Consider the following 8,882-nt stretch of genomic DNA (forward strand, 5'->3'; position numbering starts at 1 on the left):
CCTTAATATTGTTTTTATTAAGCTTTATTTTTATAGAGCAAGCAACCATAAAACTTAAACAACTGGTTAAATAAGAACTGTTATTTTAGATCATTGTACTGTCATTTTTTTAACTTTATTTTTTTATTTTTTTTAGTTATACATGACAGCGGAATGTATTTTGACATATAATGCATACATGGAATGTACATACATCATTCATATTGTCTATTCTATTCTGTTTCCCTTCCTGTCCTCCTTACTCCTTCCCTCTTCTCCCATCCTTTCTCTCTATCCAATCTAATGTGACACACTTTTTTTTTCTTTTTCTCATTACAACATCATATATGTATTCTGTATAACAATGAGCTTCTCCTTCCATTTTCCATGCAACTCCCCTTCTCCCTCTTTTTCCCTCCCACCTTTCTTCCCTATTAGTGGTAGTCTTCTTCTCATGCTCTTATTCCCTATCCCATTTTGAGTTACCCCCCTTATATCAGAGAAGACATTCAGCATTTGTTTTTTAGGGATTGGCTCACTTCACTTAGCATAATCTGCTCTAATGCCATCCATTTGCCTGCAAATGCCATGATCGTGTTATTTTTTAGTGCTGAGTTGTCGCGACCCCTTGCCCGCAAGGAAGACGCAACAACAGGAATCTTCTTTCAGCCGTTTATTCAGGCCCCTGATGTTTCTTCTTCTTCCTCTCGGACGCCCCTCCCAGCCTTAATAAAGCATCCCAAGCCCCAATGCGAAGCTGCTACCTGGAGCTTTCTCATAGGGTGTTAAAACATCACGTGCCAACTCTCCCAAATAAGGAGTTGTTTGTCACAGACCACAGCGGAGCCAGCGCCATCTTGTAATGGTGACCACAGTCCGAAGAAACGGCTCACCACAGTTCCCCCTTTTGTTTTTTAAGAACAACACAGGAGAGAGTAGAGGTCCTATCCCACTGTGCAGAAGTGGCTGCATAGTATGGCTCAGCCCCAAGGAGGCGCCTTCCCCAGATCTGAGGCCATATCAGCCGACGCTTTTCTCCGTGGGACGGGGCGTGGACGCGTCTAACCCGCATACAATAGGACATGCTCTCCTTGAGGTCCACTTCAAGGATCACTCAAGTGCAGTGCCTTGCCTCGCATCCTGTATCGTGACGATGGTGGACGAAGGGGGATAGCTAAGGCTGAACTGTGGCTGTATAGAAATACAACGATAAACAAGTTGATAACACCCTAAAAGAAAGGCACGGGTCTTAAGGCAATAGAAAAGCACTAGTGTGGAAACCCATCTGCGTGCAATGGTAGGAAAGCCGGCAGAGTGCAAGGGCTTTCCAACACTAAGAGAATAACAAGGAAAGACATGTCGATCCCAGTGCAATGTCCGTAAGACTTGGGGTGCGACGACCATGTCAAAGATTTACTGTTTAATTTGCGCAAGCCAAACTTGAGGTGAGTTGCCATTTTCTAAAGCTGCAAGAGCTTGTATGATCATAGCTTTATCGTGAGCATTGCGGGCCTTGAGGCGACAGAGAAACCACAAGCAGAGAACCATACCGAAGCAACACATTGCACCAAAAATGCCTACCCCCACCCACTCTTTAAAAAAGGAAAAGGCAGAGGATATCCAATCGGTGAATTGACCCAAAGTTACGGGATCGACATGGGTACTGTTCAAGACAGCTATCTGGGTTAGTTGAGACTGGATCATGTCTTCCGCTGCCATGGACCAATTTCCGGCCAAGTATTCGCCAATGATACGGGAGGCATTCCTGGAATCATTAAATCTGACAGAGGTTATACATAAATGTGCACGTTGGTCAACACAGCCCAAAAGCACCAAATCAGCCAATTCTTCTACCTGAGCTTGGAGTAAATCTATTCTTTGGTTGGCAGCTAAAATCCCTGACAAAATATGTTGATTAATTGTATTCTGGGATTCAAGTATGGTGGAAGTTTGTTGAACAACTTGATTAATGGTGGCAGCAGTCTGCACTTGACTGGCCATGGCCACTCCGGCCGTGACCGCTGCAGCAGCAGATACCGCCACGGCTGTCACTATAGCAGCTGTGATTCCAAAATCCCTGTGGACTCTAAGTAGCTCAACAATGGGGAATTCGTCAGGGTCCGCAGTGACTGGGATTGGGACAAAAGTTGGAATTTTCATAACCACCGCTACAGTCCAAGAACCATCCCAACACTCAGATAAGAGACAGGTAACATTAGAACAATCCAGCACCCCTGACGAGGTGTCATTAGCCAAAAGGAGTAAGAACGGGGATTGGACACAGACCATTGCAGGGGGCAATGCGGCATTATATAACAGAGAGTTGAACGAAACAGATGTGAGTCTTTTACCTCGTTCACTCTCCCTAACAGTGCCAGAAACATTAGCCAGCCAACTTTTGGCTCCCAGCAATTGAGCCAGTGCAGAAATATCAGCTGAAGCCCCCTTTTCATTGGAGATCAGCCATTGAAACCAGGACCAACCCACTCCTGTAGAGGAGTTGACACTGTTGTTAAAGTTATAAACATACCTCTTAAGAGAGGGGGAAAGGGAGAAACCTTTAGCAACTTGACGTTGCTCCCAAGAATGATCCTGACAAGGCGTAAATGTTGGGGGGAAACCAAGATTAGGGGTACAGTAAGGAGAGGCCTTAAAATGGGTGGCATTATAAAGACTATTAGAAGAAGGAGGCACTGGGATTAGTACCTCGGAGATAATAGCCAAGGTAGTTGTGTTTAAAGCAGAGCTATTTGCGGGGGTTCCTGAGCCTGTTTGTTCCCTTGAGACTACTTGGCTCAGCACAGCACTGAGAATGCTCCCTGAAACCTGACTGGACCGCAATGGGTCCTCCCAGTTAGTCAAATTCTTGGTCTTAAGACTAATACAATGAGTGTTCCCAAGGCTGAAACAAAAAACTCCTGTGAGATTAACTTGAGATTGATTAAAAATGCTATCCACGTCCCCTCTAGGAGAGGCACAGGGAGCAGACATCTCACATGAGGTAGAGAAAAGAGTGGGGAGGACACTAGAATTACCATGAACCGGCATTGGCATTGGCCAAGCCCGTGCCACTGCCCACCACTGCATTGGTGTCATCTGTGTCATCGGCATCAGCACCAGAGCCAGAGCACTTAGCAGAATGAAGATCCTCATCACGGGATTGCTGTGGTATTTCCTGTTGCTGGTTAGCCGACGTCAAGACTCTTCTTGTCAGGCGTTCAGGGACCCACAACGGTTCCGTGCGATCCTGGGGAAAAACACATACAGATCCTCGTGCCCATGTCAGCACGGGGTCGGGGCCATTCCATTGGCCCGTAAGAACATCTTTCCACTTAACATAGCCAATCACAGAGGGCTGAGGGGACACATGTCTATCGGCCGCAGAGCGATCATGAATATCCAAATTCAAAAAATTAATGGTAAAGAGAGCTAAGGACAGGCGTTCTTTAGGAGTATGTTCAGCACCTATTCCCCCCTTTTGTTTATGTAAAGTTTCCTTTAAGGTGCGATGAGCACGCTCAACAATGCCTTGCCCTTGAGGATTGTAAGGCAAACCATGAGTAAGTTGCACTCCCATAGTAGAACAAAAAGATGTAAATTGTCTTCCAGTATAAGCAGGTCCATTATCAGTCTTAAGGGACGTAGGTGCACCCCACGCCGCCCAGGCCTCCAGGCAATGAGTAATGACATTACGTGCCTTTTCTCCCGATAAAGCAGAAGCATGAATAATTCCAGAGTACGTATCAACAGAAACATGGACATACTTGAGGCTACCAAAGTCAGGTATGTGTGTCACATCCATTTGCCAGACAACCAATGGCTTCAATCCCCGTGGGTTCACTCCATAAGTAGGGGGATGAAGAAATGTGACACAATGGGGACAGTGTAATACTATCTGCCGAGCATCTGCTCTTGAAATAGAAAAACGCCTGCGCAGTGTTAAAGCATTAACATGAAAATTTTGGTGAAACAATTTAGCCTCCTCTAAGGAGGAAGCCAAACAGATCAACTGACCTCTAGTGGCTGAGTCCGCACAGGCATTACCCTGCGATAACGGACCAGGAAGAGAGGTGTGAGCCCGGATGTGCACTGGATAAAAAGGAGCAGTGCGGCCACGGATAAGCTGTTGAAGCTGATTAAAGTAAGCAGATACATTACGGGCATCACTAATAGCTCCCACAGCCTCCAGGATTTGTAGTGCTTGCACCACATAGATGGAGTCCGAAATGAGATTAAAGGGAAAAGAACACTGTTTAAAAACCTCAATAACAATTTGTAGTTCTACCCATTGTGGATTTCCAGGAGCAAATTGATGCTGGACAGGGGGAGAATCATTAATTACATAAGCTCCCATTCCAGACTTGGAACCATCAGTAAAAATGTTAACAGCCCCCGGAATGGGACTGGATGAAGTTACTTTAGGGAAAATGATAGGATGTTCTTTAACAAAATGGAGTAACGGATGAGAAGGGTAATGATTATCAATATCCCCTTGAAACGAGCAACATAGAATAGCCCAGTTATCTAGAGTAGCACACAAGACACTAAGTTGAGCTTTAGTGTAGGGTATAATAAGAGAAGAAGGTGATTGTCCGAAAAATTGAATGCTTTGTTGAATCCCTTTAAGTGCTAATGCTGCAACAGCATCAGGATAATATTCTAAGGATTTTCCTGGGGATACATGTGGGTGAATCCATAGCAAAGGTCCATCTTGCCACAGTACTCCAGTAGGCTGCCGCATAGTGGCAAGCACACATAACTGGAAAGGTTTATCACTCTGGAGCCTGCATAAAGTAGCATGTTGTATAGCTTCTTCTACTGTCATAAGGGCCGCTCTAGCCTCTTTGGTGAGGCTACGAGGGGAAGTAAGATCTGGATCACCCCTAAGAGTAGCATACAAAGGCTGTAGCATAGCATTAGAAATATGTAAATATCCTCGTATCCAATTAATATCTCCCAGCAGTTTTTGAAAATCATTTAGAGTTTGGAGATCCTGAGCTCGTATGGTGATTTTCTGTGGTCGTAATTTGTCACACCCAATTGTTGCTCCCAAATACTTAATAGAATCCCCTGTTTGAATCTTTTCAGGTGCGATATGCAGTCCATATTGAGCTAACAACTTCACTAGGTCTTTATAGGCCTCATGAACTGTCTGCTTTGATTTAGCAGCCAATAATACATCATCCATATAATGAATGATCTTGATGGAGGAATACTTTTGTCTGAGAGGTGCGAGTGTCTTCCCCACATACATCTGACACATCGTGGGACTATTAGCCATTCCCTGCGGCAACACTACCCACTCAAACCTTTGATCAGGTTCCTCGTGGTTACACGAGGGAAGGGTGAAGGCAAAACGCTGCGAGTCTTTAGGATGCAAAGGAATAGAAAAGCAACAGTCTTTAATGTCAATAACAATAATGTGCCAACCCTGAGGAACCGAGGAGAGCAGAGGCAGCCCTCTTTGAATGGGCCCCATAAGTTGCATTTGAGCATTAACTGCTCGTAGATCATGCAGTAGGCACCACTTCCCTGATTTTTTCTTAATGACAAATATGGGAGTATTCCATGGAGAAGTAGAAGGCTGGATGTGACCCAAGTCAAGTTGTTCTTTAACTAGAGCATGAGCTGCTGCCAATTTAACCGAGGGAAGAGGCCACTGAGGCACCCAAACAGGCTCCTCGGTGAGCCATGTTATGGGTATTTGAGCCCCAGCGGCCCCTAGGAAAAACCCAGACCAAATCTGTCAAGCTTTTGATGACCTTGTACAGGATGCTTACGTCCCTGTAAATGTTTTCCTAGTCCTAGACCTGGCCTATACCCCATATTTTGCATAATCTGTTGAGACACTGGGGAATAGTCATTACTAAGAGTGAACCCCATGTCTTTCATCAGATCACGGCCCCATAGAGAGATAGGTAAATCAAGTACATAAGGCTGAAAGGTACCATTATGTCCTTCTGGATCCTTCCAGACTAGATGTCTACAGCTGATCTGAGGGGCCTGGGCATATCCAAGTCCTCTCAAGGATTGATCAGAAGTCTGCACTGGCCATCCCTTAGACCAGTCCCTAAGTGCTATAATACTACGGTCTGCTCCGGTATCCAGTAATCCCACAATAGATTTACCTTCTATGCTTAATTCCAAAGTGGGGCGATTGCTCATATCTAGTGACAAATAGGCACAATTCCCTCCGGTGGTACCAATCTCATTCCCTGTCCGTGACCTTGAATCAGCAGGGAAGTGATTATGTAAGCTAGGCAAAATTAGCAATTGAGCAATCCGATCCCCTGGGGAGATGGACACAATGCCCCTTGGAGCTTCCACCATAACCTTTATTATCCCTACAGTATCAGGACTTATGACTCCGGGGAAAACATGAAGACCTTGTAAAATAGAGGATGCACGTCCAATTAGCAAACCTACAGTGCCAGGTGGTAGAGGCCCTGTAAACTCAGTTTCCACCAATTGGACTCCCATCTTAGGTGTTAATACGAGTCTGGAGGTGGAACAGAGGTCCAATCCCGCGGCACCTGTAGTGGCTCTCCGCGTTTCATGGGATGGCGTAGAGATGGCCATGTCTCGGGTTCGGGTGTGACATTCTCCACTGCCCCATATATTTGTGGGCCCTGGGGTCGAGGGCCCCGTCGGCCGTTTTTTGGCCCAGCTGAAATAGGCTTTCCATGGATGTCCCTCACTGATCTACACTCTCTTGCCCAATGCTTCCCCTTTTTGCATCTTGGACACAACCCCGGTAGACGAAGGCCATTGGAAAGGCCACCGTGAGAAGGTCCAGTAAAATTGTCTTTTTTGGAATTGTCTTTTTTGGGACATTCACGTCTAACATGACCGGGTTGACCACAATGGAAGCATGTTCCGGCGGCAGGACCGCCCCCTTTTGCAATCCGAAGGACAGCAGCTGCAAGACCTGCATTAGTTAAAGGTCCTCCAATCTCTCTACACACCTTCATCCATGCTTCTATGCCTTTGTTCTTATAAGGAGCGATTGCTGCTTTACATTCCTTGGTGCATTGCTCAAAGACCAATTGCTTGACAAGGGGCATGGCTCTATCAGGATCCCCAAAAATCTTTCCAGCGGCATCCACCATCCTTGCTACAAAGTCTGAAAAGGGTTCTGTAGGGCCTTGTATAATCTTAGTCAAATTACCAGTTACCTCTCCTCTATTTGGAAGTGACTTCCATGCCCGAATGCAAATGTTATTAATTTGATCATATACCTCAAGAGGGAATCCCGTCTGTTGATTAGCAAATCTACCTTGCCCCAAAAGCATGTCCTTATCCCAATGAGGGTGTCCCGCCGCATGGTTTTGGGCGGCCTGCTCTATTGCGCCCTCTAGCACAAATGCTCTCCAGTCCAAATATTTACCTGGGGAAACACAAGCCCGAACAAGGCTAGCCCAATCAGAGGGAGTCATACAGTATCTAGACAGACTCTCCACCTGAGTTAGTGTGAAGGCGGCATCCACCCCATAAGTGCGCACAGACTCCGCCAGAGTCTTCACAATTTTGAAATCTAAAGGCTCATGGAATCTTCCCCTATTATCATCCTGAAAAACTGGATAAGCAAGACCCATCTCAGCGTTAACAGCCCTCCATGTTTGAGCATGGAAAGCTCTCCCCGAAACACCCCCGCCATACGGCGGTGGATCCGGAGGATCACATTTCTTGAGCTCCTGTTTATTTTTGTTCCCTTCTCCTATAGCTAAACTCCCTAGCTGGCGAGACAGCCTCCCAAGCTCCTCCTCCTCATCCTCCTCTTCCTCTGACCCACTTTCACATGGGGGTGTGCGCAGCGCACTGAGATCTGGATACAATCGTCTCTTCCCCTGTTTCACGCTCCGCACACTTCCATCCTCCCGAGATACCTCACTTCCTGCCGTCTCCGATTTCTCCTCATGTAATTGTTCTAGAACTTCCTGTCCTTTAGTAAGTGCTTCCTGACATCTGCCATTTGTGAGGCAACTACGGACCATTTTCCAAAGGGGTATCACCCCGCCCTCTAATATGCCCTGCTCAGAAGCAAAGTCAAGATCTTTGCCTAATTTATCCCAACTAGGTATAGTAAGACTGCCCGAAAATGCAAACCACGGTGCAGCAATATCCAACTTCCGTAAAAATCTTTGTAAAGTACTATGTTTCACTTCCAGGCCCTTGAAACGTAACAGGCCGTCTAGGGCCAGAAGAAGCGGACTTGAAGATGCGGCACCCATGACACAGCAACAAAAGAAACACAGAAAACAAAAGTGAAAGTACACAGTGCAGCTGCAATAAAATATAAAGCTCTCTCTTTCTTTGTAGAGGAGCTGACCCCGCTTTGATCGCGGATCCCACTTACTGGGACTATCCCCGCTTTGGTCGCGGATCCCACTTACCTGGGACTAACCGGTGCACCACCCCTGACGGCTGAAAGTTCTGGTTCCCGGGTTTCGGCACCACTTGTCGCGACCCCTTGCCCGCAAGGAAGACGCAACAACAGGAATCTTCTTTCAGCCGTTTATTCAGGCCCCTGATGTTTCTTCTTCTTCCTCTCGGACGCCCCTCCCAGCCTTAATAAAGCATCCCAAGCCCCAATGCGAAGCTGCTACCTGGAGCTTTCTCATAGGGTGTTAAAACATCACGTGCCAACTCTCCCAAATAAGGAGTTGTTTGTCACAGACCACAGCGGAGCCAGCGCCATCTTGTAATGGTGACCACAGTCCGAAGAAACGGCTCACCACACTGAGTAATATTCCATTGTGCATAAATGCCACCTTTTTTAATCCATTCATCTATTGAAGGGCATCTAGGTTGGTTCCACATTCTAGCTATTATGAATTGTGCTGCTATAAACATTGATGTGGCTGTGTCCCTGTAGTATGTTCTTTTTAGGTCTTTTTGCTATA

At 46.3% G+C, this 8,882-nt stretch overlaps 1 long non-coding RNA gene across 1 annotated transcript; it reads right to left on the bottom strand.

The window, feature by feature from the left end:
• Positions 1 to 1,674: 1,674 nt before the first annotated feature.
• LOC308653937 lies at positions 1,675 to 8,495 on the bottom strand. The gene is made up of 3 exons (XR_014023140.1): positions 8,373 to 8,495; positions 3,059 to 3,226; positions 1,675 to 1,744 (listed from the first exon to the last, which is right to left on the bottom strand). It is a non-coding gene; the product is annotated as an uncharacterized lncRNA (long non-coding RNA).
• Between the last annotated feature and the right edge of the window lie 387 nt (positions 8,496 to 8,882).

The sequence above is a fragment of the Spermophilus citellus genome, assembly GCF_964194105.1.
Source record: "Spermophilus citellus genome assembly, chromosome: 7".
Lineage (NCBI taxonomy): Eukaryota > Metazoa > Chordata > Mammalia > Rodentia > Sciuridae > Spermophilus > Spermophilus citellus.